This window comes from Pinus tabuliformis, chromosome 5_1, assembly GCF_031772625.1.
Source record: "Pinus tabuliformis cultivar Carrire ecotype Pingquan chromosome 5_1, CPIR1, whole genome shotgun sequence".
Lineage (NCBI taxonomy): Eukaryota > Viridiplantae > Streptophyta > Pinopsida > Pinales > Pinaceae > Pinus > Pinus tabuliformis.
Window position 1 is genome coordinate 474,874,507 of NC_142305.1, and position 16,300 is coordinate 474,890,806.

The window sequence follows — 16,300 nt, forward strand, 5'->3', positions numbered from 1 at the left end:
CCAATTTCCCAATTTGTTTATGATGGGTTTACTAACGGGATGATGTTTTTATTTTTTGAGTTTATGGGGTGAATGCTTATGATAAATCTAATCTATCTTTTAACGATCATATGCAATCTATTCTAATGAAAGAAAACATCTAACTTTAAACTAGCCCTGGAGTAACGTTTCACTTATGTGATCTAAAATAATTTCTAACAGAAATTGATAATGAAAATCATTCAATCACTACGAGAAAAGAATCCATTAAAAATGATTTTTTCGTATAAAAAGTTAGCCAATACAATTATGAGAAACATATCGCATAAGGGTTATTCATATAATCAGCATAAAAAGTAAGTTATCACTATACAGAAGTGCAATAAAAAACATTCAAACTTTCATATATAAATAACTGAAAATAATTTATCAATTGGCACATAAGTAAAAAGTATTAGGGGATAAAAATACCATTAGTAATAAGTTCTAGTCATGAGCTGCAACAATATAGATTTATCTTCAAATCACTCAAAATCCACTAAGAGTACAAAAGTGCATTTCAGTAGTAGACATCAAACTCATATAAAAATAAATCTCGTTCCATTCATTTTATCAAAACCTCCTCAGTGGGGGGCAAACTGCACGTTCTGAAGAATTGTTTTTGATAAAACTCTGGACCCCTCTCCAAATGCAATGAGAGGGGTTAAATACTACTCTATGAAATCTAAAAATAAATATTACAAAAATAGATGAGGAGTTTTAAATGACCTGCCTCATTTTAATAAAAAATGAACTAAAATAAAACTAAATTGTATCTATGATAAATCTTGCATCTGATCCTTTAGATTGCAAATATCCAACATTGGTTTCAAGAGCGTCGGTTGGCTAACTTCAGCGTTTAACTATCCTACAAATACGGTGTTGGAAAGAGCTCAAACTACCTTCTCGACAGAGGTTATGAGGCATTTCATGGTCATCCATTGGCTATGTGGCTTACCAGGTACTGCCAGTATGTATCCCAGTTTAACCTGTTTACCTATTTAATCAACTATGCCTTTTCTTTTGTTGTTTGTTTCAACTTTGTTTGAAGTTGTTGTGCCTTTGGAAGGAAAACCGGGGTAGTCTCTGATATCAAATTGGCCTTGTGCAGATTTTCATTTATGCACTCAATGACATTGTTCGTTGTTGTCACTGCCTCTTCCATTGTCTGTTCTGGTTCTTTAAGATGGGAATCTCATTTTGTAATTAACATTTCTTTGTGAAAATCATCGATTATGGGAAATTCTTATCTTTTCCCTTCTTTTGATCTTTGCTAGTTCAAGAAGTCTGAAATCGTCTTAAAAATTCAATCATAATCAAGTCGTAAATCTACGACTTGATTTGTAATATTGTCACTTATTTCACAATGACAGAGTAATTCTTCCTATTGAAAGAGCTTCGAATTAAGAGCGAGTGCTTCTCTGATAAACTCCCTAATCATAGGATCATTCTTATGCTATTCTATCATAGCTTGTAATTGTTCTTCTTTATTGGCCAAACTGCTTTGATGATCCAATTGCATCTGCTAGAATTCCTTCTCGAGTTTTTCCAACTGTATCTCTGCTTCTTAAGTGATGCTGACTTGATGTAGTTGTTGTTCGAAAGACAAAATCCTATCCTATTTCTCTTGTAGTAGCATTTGAACTTCTGTTGCTTTATCAATTGTTGCCGAAGTGTATGCTCCTGCAATCTAAGAGAGCCTAGTTAGATTTTCCAATGGGTCTGTAGTTGGGTCCTTCCAAAGAACATCCAGAGGTTCATCCTCTAGAGCGAGCACTGCATCTATTTTTCTTTTCTTCCTTTGCCTTCTGACGATAGCCTTATGTTAAGGGCTATAAAATACACCTAGAGGAGGAATCCCTCTATCTTTAGTAAAATTTCAGATGACATAGCAACATGAATATGCTCCGTTTCCTAAGTATTGATAGTCCCTTCTACCACCATTTCTATGGTTGTCTCTCTTGGGTTTGTCAGTGGCTCTACGCTCTATTCCTCAGTGTTTATTAACTTATTAAAATTCTCCCATTCCCCTTCTAGATCCACTACAAGTGGCTTTGTTGGCTTTGTAAGGGGAGTGGGAATTTCAGCTTGTTTCTGGGACAAAACTTGTTGGTCAGGCTTTTCTGTAGATTGAGCTGTGTCTTTAATTGACCCCTCACTTCTGCCATGTTCACTCTTGGACTGATCACCAGACTTTTCAGCTGATTGTTTTTCGGAATTTGATTTAGACTTCTCCTCTTTTGAGCTACCACTTATGCTAATACTGGGAGTAGGCTCCCTTATTGGTTCAATGAGAAATTGGTCCATCGGGACCTTTGTTAACCTCTTCTTTCTATAATTGTCAAACTTTTGGAGTTTTTCTTGGTCAAACTGAATCCATGCCATATGTAGAACCTCTCTGAAAGTGTTCTTCTACAGAAAGACATCGTCAAAGGGATCTTATTCATTGGTAAATAGTTTTATTTTAACCATTGTAGTAAAATTACTTACAACACCAAAGGGATCATATTGCCTCCTTGGGAACTTTGGTAGTTGTAAACATAACATATTATCAACCTCTTTAAAAGCATGACCTAAGTCAATTAATGTAAAAGCTCTACACACTATAGGAAATTGAGGCCAAATGGCCTTCTTAGAATCATTTAGTACTTTACTCATTCCCCCAACACCACAAGTCTGGTAGGCTCTTTCCCTGGCCACTAGCTTGTCGAGGACACAAAAAGGAAGCACATGGGGTGAAGCAATGCTGCCAAGCACCCTGATGTATGTGAAAACCTCCTCTCCAAACCACCTTCCCATAGGGAGAATGTCAACTTCAGCTTTTGGGGAAAATCTTCGGGCGTCTTTATTGTAGAGCACTTTATGAATAGGGAGCATAACTCCATGACAAATCTTGTATAAATGTGGGATGAAATTGGATTCCCACAATGCTTTGTGATAAACCGGGATGGGAAGAGTATTTTGTACCAGCCACTTCCATCCCGTAATAGGAAAATCGGAGACAAAACAAATGGCGTCCATGAGATAAGCACTCAAAAAGAATGGAGGGTAAACCCTTGAAGTAAAACTTCTTTTAGTTCGATATCCTAAAATTGTAGAGGCTAAATTATCTGATAAAATTTGGACCCAATCCATTATGGTGGAATTGGTAGCTGCATCTAATAGAGGTAACCACTCTGATGAAAACTTGTTGATGTCTGGTCTCCCAAACAATCTACATAACATTGCAGCAGCAAAACAGTAAGAAGAAGAAAGAGATCTAGTAGCGTACATACGAGTTTTATCCTTCTTCAATCTTTCCTCGTTGTTTGACCACTATTTCGTGCGTTCTTCCAAGTCTTCGTTCTCCTTGGCATACATTTCTACAAGCTACTTTTTGGAGCTATCCTGGGGTTCTGGCAAGTGGTACATATGTCTCAAATTATTTTGGGAAAACAACCCAATGACTTGCTAATTGGCCATCTTGAAATCTCTATTAGATATATCTGCATGATCTATAATCCATTTCACCATATCCATGTAGGGGAATATCTTTGGGTTTGTAGCAATACGATGTAGAAATGAGCGTCCAAGCTCAGTTAGGGATGCTTCAGAAGAGCCGCGTCCATATGCTGTAACTGTAACTTTCATAATTCTCAGGTTTTCCTCTTCTAACAATTGGTACATGGCTTTCCAGGTAGATATGCCTGCGTCCCTAGTACAAGTGGTGTTTGTGAATAATGGAGTCATCTGTGTTTTCTCAGATGTGGGTGCCTTGCCTTTCTTCCCCGTTTCGTCGTGTATTGCGTTCTGCATACTCTTCCTGAAAATTGAAAGCAGAGAGAAAGGATATGATCAAGATGCTAGTGAGTATAGGAAACATCAATAGAAAGACAAAAATAAGGTGATGGGAAAGATTTAATTATTAAATCATATCAAAGATGTCACCTTACGTCAAATGGTCCTCTACCCTGCTCTGAATCGTCTTTTAATAAATGACCACTAATGGACCGTTAAATAAAAATTTAAAGTTCATAACTTTGCATTGAATGACAAAAAGTATTGTCATAGAACTCTGAGCCCTTAGATCTGTGATAAAAATGATTTTGTGATTTGCTTTGCAATATCACAAAACATATTATCGTTAAAAACCATTGTTTCGTAGGGTGGCTACGATATGGGATTTGTGATAGGTTATCGCATTTTGCGATATTTGGGTGTGTTACGTTAAGTAGCACTGCGAAATTTGGAATTTGCGATGTGATGAGGTTGTGAGACTTTGTGATCTCGCATTCTCGTGGATCACATATTCGAGGAGTTACTTTTATAAGAGATGCCTGATGTGACCTTTTGTGATGCGATAATATCGTTTAAAAGCGATTTTTTTAAAGCTTCTCTTAATGTTTGAGACTTTTCCGTTATAAATTTTTTCTTAGGTTTTGTGGTCATGTAGCGCTTTTTATAAGGAAACTCATATCTTGTGATGTTTTATGCATTTCGAGTATGAAAAGGTAAATTTACATATTTTAGCAAGTTCCACTTTGATATCTTGTTTTATTCTAAAAAGAAAAGGCAACATTAAATACTAAGATTTGATTTTTTGGAAGGGTCCCCATTTATTAATGTTATTGCTAACACTAATAAAGGGGGGTTGTTGACGGTCACAACAATTGATGATTCACTTGAAAGAACCAGTTATCTATTATGGTTTTTTATATTTTATAAAACTTCTAAAATAGAAATGGTTTTGAAAATCAAACTTTATTGTATAAATATAAGGTAAACAATGCTATTTGCTAACAACAAAATCTTGTTCCAACTATCCTTATTCTGAATTATCTTCTTCCCAAAGTTATTCATTGTACTTACATCAGTCATTACTTGGTTTGTAAAGATGAAGACAAAGACATCTCCTTAGATCAGTTTAGGTATAGTCATTTGTCGTAGGTAGAGCCTCTACTACAAGTAGGCGTCCATAGTCTCGACAGGGTTGCCTGTTACCCAGCAATGATCCAATCTCCTACTTAAGAAGTAGGCAAGTTTCAAATAAATCCTCATATACACTTATCGCTTTTTCTTTTCCTATTTTTCTTTTAATTATTAAACAACAATGTCTTGGTTTGGTGGCCAAAATTGACAGTGCCATTCACTTGATTTATAGCTTGACTGAACAAGCTAGCTCGTGATGAGACCCACTGTCTTTTGATTGAAACAATCTCAAGCCATTACACTGTTCTAGTATGTAGTTTGGCAATGTTAGTTAGTTATAGTGTTTATGATCATGATACACCAGCTCTTGATGAGACCTCTTATTCTCTAAGTTTAAAGTGCATAGCTGGATTACTCTTTGAATCTCGTAATTTCCTAAAGTGGGGAGAAAGTGATTGGTTACTTAAGAATTCTTCTGGACGACAATTGTAGAATTTAAAAATAGCTTTTCTGTAGAGAATCTTTGTCTTGTTATTGATACCTTTTATGACTGATATGAGGAAAAATTCTTCATAAGGTTGATTTTAACCAAAACTTGTATAGTTCAAACAAAAGAACAAGTAAAAATTTTCATAATGATAAAACTTGACCCTATGTTTCGAAAATAAGATTAATTTTCCTAACCACTTCCACTTATACAAGCGAAAAAACAAAATTGACATGTGACACTATTCTTTTCGTGGAAACCAAAATTAAACATTTTCAACCTGTTTTAATATCAAAAAGAAAACTAAACTAAAAATAATAATCTACAAAAAATAGAAGAGATCATCTTCTATGGGAAATATTTTTTAAGGATCTGTCCATTAACAGGTAGAGACTCTCGCTTCCCTGCTAAATATTGTAACATGAAAGTCAATGGACCAATGATTTCGACAATTTGGAATGGTGCCAGCCGCATCCGTTGGAATTTAGTATGATTGCCTTTCTCTTCATGGGCTTTATCCCATTTCAATACTAGGTCTCCAAGCTGAAAATATTTTCTAGATACCACGTTTGAATCAGAAGAAGATTTTACTAATTGTTGATGATGTGCATGGGTAATTCTGGCTTTTTCTCGTTCCTCTTCAAGCTTAAGGATCTGCAATTTTCTTAATTGCAAGGTTGAGGAAGGAGTTTCTTCATTGAATTGAACTAAGGCTAAAGAAGGAATAGCTAGATTAGTTGGGAGGACCACTTCTTTCCCATAAATTAAATTAAAAGGAGAGGTGCCAATAGAACTTTTCTTAGTTGTTTGATCTACCCAAAGGCCGTACATTAAATACTTGTGCTAGTTTCTATGATTTTGATCAATAGTATGTTTAATGATTCTAATAATGTTTTCGTTTATGGATTTAGCCAACCCATTTCCTTGCAGATAATAATTGGCAGAATACTTAAGCTTAGAACCTCTTTTTAGCGTATATTTAGTCATACCATTACCTGAGAAATATGATGCATTATCAAACATTAAAGAAGAAGGTAAGCCAAACCTAGTGATTATGAATTGATCTATAGATTTGATGATACACTCAGAGTTTGTTGACTTGAGTGGAACTACTACTACCTATTTAGTAAAGTAAACGATAGAAGTGAGCATGTATTTATACTATTTAGAAGAGCGAGGAACGATCTCACCTATTATATCTATTCCCCATTGTTCAAATGGTTGATCGATGTTGACCGACTGTAATGGAAATGATGGTTTCTTTTGTCTTCTGGCAGTAGTCTGGAAAATCTGACATCTTCTTACATAGCTATGTGCATCCTTAAATAGCGTTGGCTAGTAGTAACCTGTGCACAAGATTTTGTGTGTTGTCGCATATCCTACGTAATGTCAGCCCGCTGGTCCGTCACAAAGTTCCTGCAATACTTTTTTAGCTTCAGATTTCTTAAGGCATCTAAGGAGAACAGAATCATAATTCATCCTAAAGAGTACATCATTTGCAATTTGATATTTTTTAGCTTTTAGCCTCAAGGCTCTTCTCTTTATATGATTCAAATGTGAAGGAGCATATCCATTTTTTCAGTAAAACATGATATCTGAATATCTTGATTCAGTGTCGTTTAGGCTTACCTCATACATTTGTACCTCATTCTTTGGAGACTGTGTTTCTGATATGTGCGAAGATTCAGCCAACATCCTGCAAGAACCTTGACCTTTTACAATATTTGTTGGTTTGATTTCAGCATCATATTCTTGTAGGGTTGTGACCCAATTTTCCCTCTTTTCACCCACGTCTTTCTGAGCCAAAATATTTCTTATTGCTAGAAATGGTACTATTATTTTCGTATGAGTCTTCAGAAGGAAGGGTCTAAAATGTTTGATTGCTTTGAATACAGCATAACCCTATTTCTCAACATCGGAGTAATTTAATTCATCTCCTTGCAAGTTCGAACTGAAGAAGGAAATTGGGGCTTCGACTTTATTCTAATTGGCCTGTGTGAGTATTGTAGCGTATGATTTCTCAGAGGCAAATGTATACAGAATGAAAGGATCAGAAAATTTTGGAGTCGCTAGAGATGGGGTATTTATAATTGCTTGTTTTATCAGGCTGAATGCTTCATGTTGTGCCTGACCCCATTTGAAGAGAGAGCTTTTCTTTATCATGCCTTGGAGAGGTGACACGATTCTTGAGAAGTCAGGGACAAATATTTTAATTAAATTGATCTGACCAAGGAAGGATTGCATCGCTTTTTTGTTGTGGGGTAAGGATATCTCATAAATCTCCTCAATCCTATCTAGATCAATATGGATTCCAGATTTAGACACTATGAATCTGAGAAGCTTTCCTTCACTTAATGCAAGAAAAGACTTTTTTGGATTAAGTAAGATCCCATATTTTTGACATCATTGGAAGATCCATTTTAAGTCTCTAAGGTGACTACTGCATTTTGTAGAGTACATTGTTATGTCATCTAAGTAAATCATTACTTACTTATTCACTAATCCTTTAAAATAAATTTCCATGGCCCTTTGAAACGTTGCACCGGCATTAATCAACCCAAATGGCACTTTTTGATATGCATAAGTGCCCCATTTCATTCTAAATGTAATCTTCAATCGATCATCTGGGTGGACTAATATTTTGTTATAACCCGAGAAGCCATCTAAAAAGGACATCAATTCAGACCCTGCAACCGATTGTAATATCTGTTCCATAGGGGGTAGTGGAAAATTATCATTTTGGCAAGCTTTATTGAGATTTCAAAAGTCAATAAAAAAATGGATATCTTCGTTTTTCTTTCTGACTGGTACTATGTTTGAAACCCATCTAGAATGCCTAATAGGAAAACTAATTTTGGCTTTTAGTAATTTGTTCAACTCAGACTTAATCTAGTTTTCCAAATTAGGATGTATTTTCCTCAATTTCTGGTCGACCGGCTTTTCATCAGCGATCATCAGAATTGTATGTTGTATGATTGAAGTGTCGTAATTTTTAGGTCATTGTAATTCCAGGCAAAGACATTTTTATATTGCTTCAACAGTCAAATGAAAGTTGATGTTTCCTTGGGTGTTAGGCCAAGGCCTAAGTTGATATTCTATGGTTTTATGTCAGTCCCTAGATTCACTAATTCATATCTTAGAGTTGAACTCTGAAGTTTTGAATTGGTGGACCATTTGAATCTGTCTTTTAATTCATATATGTCTTCCAACTTGACTACGGATTTAGGTATAGTGTTATTGTTCTTTCCTTGTTTCAGATGCTTGTCATGTTGGTCTTCATCAATTATCTGATTATTTTAAGAGCCTTCTAAAGTCAGAAAACTTACAATATCAGGGTCATCGTTGAAAACTCTCCAGTTGGTAATATTATCAGGAATGGAGGGTCTAAAGATTAATTTAATTGAGAATCTGTCTTGAGTATAGTCTTCTGATGGAATGAGCTTCGAAGCTACATTAGCAAGGAGATCAGCACTAGCATTTTGGAGTCTAGGAATAGATGAAATATTAAATGCTGTAAAATGTGAAGTCAGGTCTTGTACTAATGATTGATAATGCTTCAGGTGTCCTGATAGACAATGTATAGTATTTCTTACCTGCTTGATAACAATCTCAGAATCTGGAAAGACTTGTAGATATTTGATATCAAGCCTGATTGCCTTGTATAAACCTTGAACTAACACTTCATATTAAGAAGTATTGTTTGTGCAATCGAACTCGAGTCTACAAGTTAGCATGGTTTTCTCTCATTTTGGACTAACTAATATACAACCTGCTCCTGCTCCATCATTAGAGTTAGAACCATCAAAAAATAATTTCCAAAACAAAGATTTATTTACAGGTCTATCTACAAAATTAATGCATCTAGAAGTATCCATTTGAGAGAAATTTTCTATCTGAGATAAAATGGAATTTTTAAGAAAAGGTGAAGTATGAGCATTGAAATTCCCTAAGAATTAATCTATAGAATAGTTTCCAATTATATTGTTGTTGTATGCTATAGGTTCATTTTCCCCTTCTAACTCCGTTACTATATACTTTTGGTGTCTTTCTCGCTCAACATTTATCTAATTTGGTTTACTATTATAAGGGAGCCAAATATGAGACCAGTCGGTCGCAAAGTGACCGTGAAGCTTCTCTCACCAATCCCTGCTAAGAATTAGTCCATAAAATTCAGGAATATCTGAAACAAGTATATCAATGACTTGACATAACTTTGGATTTGATGAAAGCCTTATGGTCACTTGATTAAGCTCACCGATAACATCGAATTGAGACTGATCCAGTTGTATTATGTGTATTGTATATTTCTAAGGTTGGACATATAACTTTGCGCAAACTGTCTTAGAAATATTAGATGAAGCACTAGAATCTACCAGACAGTTATGCAAATTTTTATTGAAAACTTCAAAGATAAGGAGAAATGGTGGAGTATGGGATTTTGACCTTCCTCAAATCAAATAAATTTCATTTGGATCGAATTTATTTGACATACTATTCGGAGGTTTCCCATTTCATGAGTAGCTTGAAAAATTACAATGGCATATAGAGGTGCAATAGGTACTGCATGCAACTCTTTCAAGAGAAATTTTTGTTGATGCTTTAATTTTCTTAGCTCCTGAAAATTAATATTAGCCCTAGTCTACTTCATGTCCTCAACAATGTTATACTCCATTTCATCAGAGATGATAAACATTTTAGATGGATTTGTTGAATCAGATTAGACTGGGTTTGTCTGAGTAACCTTTAGTGAGGATTTCTTACCTGCAATTTTATCCTTACAATACATCTTGATCTTCTTCATCTGGAAGAATGAAGTCCCACATTCCTTGTAGTTCCACAACTTCATCATCACCAGTTTGTTCCTCATTTGAAACCTCCTCTTATTCCCCTTCTGATTCTGCTTTTGTTATAGCATTTGGAGGTTTCAGATCGGTTGAAGGATTCCTCTCGAAGGGTTTAAAAGGTTTCTTGGAAGAGGTTTCTGCTACTTGTTTCTTAATATCAACCATTTCGTTGGACATGGTTATTAAAAATTTCTATAACCCTTCCAAGTCGAATGGGTTCTTTGATTATTATTTCTTAGGATCATCTCTAAAAGAGAACTTTTTATACTTTATTTCATCTACAACATTTTTCTTTTCTACAGATAGGATATGTTTCTCTACAGTTATCACCTCTTTCATATTTTTAGCCAATGTTTGCTTCGAAAGTCTATCTACAAAGATGCCTGAATTTGAAGGCAAAGCAAAAATATACCATTAATTTTTGACTTCGTTGCTAGGCTTCGACGCTACTGGTATTTTCTTTAATATTTTATTCAAGTGAGAATTGAAATCCTTAATTTGTTCTCTTCGTTCGGCTTTCAAATTGGAGAGGTCATTGATTAAAGTTGTTGTAGATTGGTTATTTCCAAATTTAGTTAAAAACTAATCTTGAAATGTATCCCAGTTATTAATGGAGCCTGATTGTAGTGAAAAATACCATGATCCTGCTGCTCCTTTAATAGTATTAGGGAATAATCATACAACTACTTCCTCTTCTGTTACTCCATTTAAATTAATGGACAACATGAAATTGTTTATGTGCTCTTCAGCTGATAGGCCATTTTCAAGGTTGAACTTGGGGAGAAATTTTTTAGGATGAGCTCGTAATTGTAATAAGGGCGCATGCATTCTCACAGCTCCAGGATTGGCCCATGGACTTAGTGGAGGATTTCTTTCCATCATTGGGGTATGAGTAATAGGAGGCATTCCAGTGATTGAAGGTGGTTGGGTAGAGGAGGATGTCGCTCCTGTACTTATGTGAACCATGATTTGAAGTTGTGGGATGGATGAATGAATTTGTGATGATATGGATGGGATGGTAGATGAAGATGATGATAAAACCTCACTTTGAGATTCTACTAGTTTTTTCCTAGCTTTCTTATGACTTGGTAAAGGAAACTCAACCAGTGGGATTCCTAGCTTTTCTCTTTGTGCTCTAGTCAATCGTTGAGTCGGGGTCAAATGAGAAGTGACACTACCTTGGGAAAACTCAGATTGCTCTTGAGATAAAGAAATTCCCTATAAATTATGAATTAAAGTTTGTAACTCAGGGGGATCTAAAGAGGAATGATCTGGCTTGTTTGGGATTTCAGTAATGTGCTCTGTATTTTTCTTTTCAACTTATGGTTTAGTGATGGAAGATTCAAAATGCGAGCGAGAAGTTGATGGTGATGGTGAGGGAGTTTTACTCTTAGAACGGCGAGAAGATGTAGATTTACTTGTCATTCACAGTCAGGCCCTCCTTCTAGAACGAAATATGTGGAAGGCTCGAAAGATTGGGTCTACAACAAGGGGGATAACCACGTGGTCACGACATTAAAGCAGCTCCTTTTCTGTTTGGAATAGTGGCTCTGACTAGGGATGATGGAACCAGTTTCCCAATCTGTTTATGGTGTGTGCACTAATGGGATGATGTTCTTTTTTTGGGTTTATGGGGTGAATGCTTATTCTAAATCTAACCTATCTTTTAACGATCATATGCAATCTATTCTAATGAAATAAAACATCTAACTTTAAACTATCCCGAGAGTAACGTTTCACTTATGCGATCTAAAATAATTTCTAACAGCAATTGATAATGAAGTCTGAAGTCTTCTTAAAAATTGAATCATAATCAAGGCATAAATCTATGACTTGATTTGTAATAATATCACTTATTTCACAATGGGAATTCCATTTGCGAGATATTCTGAAAGAGTAATTCTTCCTGTTGCAAGAGCTAGGAATTAAGAGCGAGTGATTCTGTGATAAACTCCCCAATCTTAGGATCATTCCTATGCAATTCTATCATAGCTTGTATCTGTAATTCTTTATTGGCCAAACTACTTCGATGATCCAATTGCATCCGCTGGAAGTCCTGCTGGAGTTCTGACAACTGTATCTCTGCTTCTTGACTGATGCTGACTTCATGTAGTTTCTGTTCTAATGACAAAATCCTATACTCTTTCTCTTTTAGTAGCATTTTAACTTCTATTGCATTATCAATTGTTTCCAAAGCATACGCTCCTGCGATCTGAGAGAGCCTAGTTAGATTTTCCGATGGGTCTATAGTTGGGTCCTTCCAAAGAACATCTAGAGGTTCATCCTCTAGAGCGAGAACAACATCCATTTTTCTTTTATTCCTTTGCCTTCTGAGGACAACCTTATGTTTAGGGCTATAAAATATGTCTAGAGGAGTAATCTCCTCTATCTTTAGTACAATTTCAGATGATGAAGCAATAGGAATATGCTATGTTTCCTGAGTATTGATAGTCCCTTCTACCACCTTTTTTGTGGCTTTCTCTCTTGGGTTTGTCAATGGCTCCACACTCTGTTCCTTAGTGTTGATTAACTTATTAAAATTCTCCCATTCCCCTTCTAGATCCACTACAAGTGGCTTTGTGGAATTGTAAGGGGAGTGTGAATTTCAGCTTGTTTCGAGGACAAAACCTGCTGGTCGGGTTTTTCTGTAGATTGAGCTATGTCTTTAATTGACCCCTCACTTCTACTGTGTTCACTCTTGGACTGATCACCAGACTTTTCAGCTGATTCCTTTTTGGAATTTGATTTAGATTTCACCTCTTTTGAACTACCACATATGCTAATACTGGGAGTAGGCTCCCTTATTGGTTCATTGAGCAATTGGTCCACCGGGACCTTTGTTGACCTCTGCTTTCTATAATTGTCAAACTTTGGGAGTTTTTCTTCGTCAAATTGAATTTGTGCCATATGTAGAACCTCTTCGAAAGTGTTCTTCTACAAAAAGACATCGTCAAACGGCTCTTCTTCATTGGTGAACACTTCTATTTTAACCATTGTAGTAAAATTACTTACAACACCAAAGGGATCATACTGCCTCCCTGGGAACTTTGGCAGTTGTAAACATAACATATTATCAACCTCTTTAAAAGCATGACCTAAGTCAAATAATGCAAAAGCTCCGCACACTATAGCAAATGGAGGCCAAATGGCCTTCTTAGAATATTTCAGTACTTTACTCATTCCCCCAACCACAAGTATGGTAGGCTATTTCCCTGGCCATTAGTTTTTCGAGGACATAAAAAGGAAGCAAATGGGGTGAAGCAATGCCTTCAAACACCCTGATGTATGTGAAAAACTCCTCTCCAAACCACCTTCCCACAGGGAGAATATCAACTTCAGCTTCTTGAGAAAATCTTGGGGCATCTTTATTGTAGAGCATTTTATGAATAGGGAGCATAACTCCATGAAAAACCTTGTAGAAATGTGGGATGAAATTGGATTCCCACAATACTTTGTGATAAACCTGAATGGAAAGAGGATTTTGTACCATCCACTTCCATCCCATGATAGGAAAATTGGAGACAAAACAAATGGCGTCCATGATGTAGGCACTCAAGAAGAATGGAGGGTAAACCCTTGAAGTAAAACTTCTTTTAGTTCGATATCCTAAAATTACAGAGACTAAATTATCTGATAAAATTTGGGCCCAGTCCATTATGGTGGCATTGGTAGCCGTATCCAATAGAGGTAACCACTCTGATGAAAACTTGTTGATGTCTGGTCTCCCAAAGATTCTACATAACATTGCACCGGCAAAACAGTAAGGAGAATAAAGAGAGCCAATAGCGTACATACCATTTTTATCCTTCTTCAATCTTTCCTCATTGTTTGACCAGTACTTTGTGCATTCTACCAAGTCTTCATTCTCCTTGGCAAACGTTTCTACAAACTGCTTGTTGTAGCTAGCCTGGGGTTCTGGCAAGTGGTACATACATCTCAAATTATTTGAGGAAAACGACCCCATGACTTGCTAATTGGACGTCTTGAAATCTCTATCAGATATATCTGCGTGATCTATAGTCCATTTCACCATATCCGTGTAGGGGAGTATCTTCGGCCTCAGAACAATACGGTGTAGAAATGAGCATGCAAGCTCAGTTAGGGATTCTTTAGAAGAGCCGCATCCATCTGTTGTAACTGTAACCTTCATAATTCTCAGGTTTTACTCTTCTAACAATTGGTACATGGCTTCCCAGGTAGATATCCCTGTGTCCCTCGTACAAGTGGTGTCTCTGAATAGTGGAGTCATTTGTGTTTTCTCAGATGCAGATGCCTTGCCTTTCTTCCCCATTTCATCGTGTATTACGTTCTGCATACTCTTCCTAGAAATTGCAAGTAGAGAACAAGTATATGATCAAGATACTAGTGGATACAGGAAACACCAATAGAAAGACAAAAATAAGGTGATGGGAAAGCTTTAATTCTTAAATCATATCAAAGATATCACCTTGCGTCAAATGGTCCTTTACCCTGATCTGAATCGTTTTTTAATATATGACCACTAATGTACCGTTAAGTTAAAATTTAATGTTCATAACTTCACATCAAACTACAGAAAGTACTATCATAGAACTCTGAGCCCTTAGATCTCCGATAAAAGTGATTTTGTGATTTTCTTCGCAAAATCGCAAAACCTATTGTCATTAAAAACCATTGTTTCATCGGGCGGTTGCGATATGTGATTTCTGAGAGGCTATCGCATTTCACGATATTTGGGTGTGTTACATTAAGTAGCGCTGTGGAATTTGGAGTTTGCGATGCGATGAGGTTGTAAGACTTTGTGATGTCACATTCTCGCGGATCACATTTTCGAGGAGTTACTTTTATAAGAGATGCCCATTGTGACCTTTTGCAATGCGATAATATCGTTTAAAAGTGGGTTTTTTAAAGCTTCTCTTAATCTTCGAGACTTTTCTGTTATAAAGTTTTTCTTAGGTTTTGTGGTCATGTAGCGCTTTTTATAAGGAAACTCATAGCTTGTGATTTTTTATGTGCTTGGAGTATGAAAGGGTAAATTTACATGTTTTAGCAAGTTCCAATTTGATATCTTGTTTTATTCTAAAAATAAAATGCAACATTAAATTCTAAGATTTGATTTTTTGGAAGGGTCCCCATTTATTAATGTTATTGCTAACACTAATAAAAGGGGGGCTATTGACGGTCACGACACACTCAAACACACATTCGAACTCAAAATTGGGTTGACTATATTAATAAATATAAACAATGATTATAGAATGAGATCTTTGTCTCTCTGGCCTAATGTTCTAATATTCGTGGCCTCTGTTTACACTCCGCCCATAGGCTTAAAACCACACTCTAGCTATCTATCTAGCCTGTCTAATTTCTTACTTTCTAACCTCTATCTTTTCCTTTTAGGCTTACATTTATACAAAGGGATTAAAAAACCAATTCCTGGTTTAGATCCATAGATTCCTCAACAAAATCCTAAAATCTCGTCCTCATCCCTAAGGATCCTCTCTAATCCATAAAATCATGAACTAGCTCCTAATCTGAGTTTTACTATTAATTCTCAAATCCTCTCATCTCTCAATTATCCTAGATCCCTCATGTTCTCGTACATTCGAGAACATTTACAAATATACTAACAATATTCAATTAAATCCTATTCTCATTAAAATCACTCAAAACCCTTCATAATTACATTAATTCAAAACATAGGAACCCAACTTCCTTAAAACACAAGGCCCCCTATGTCTACTAAAATATAATGATTTTCTTTGAGCCAAATACCCTTGCATCAGACTCCCAAAGTAGAAACTTCTCGTGATCTTCTGATCACGTGTCTCCATATGTTGTTAGAAAACCTCCAGGGTCCCAAACTTTAGTTTGTAACTGTGTGAAAGCTCTGCACCTTTGTTGTTGTTGTATGTCTGCTATATTCTGTTTCATCTTCCTCTCCTTGTCAATCAGGTTCAAATTCTGATTGATCATTCTTCCTGCTGCTATAATTTTCCTCCATATGGACTGCTTCATCATTAACTGCCACATTTCTTGAATATTTGTGTCTAGCATATTCTTG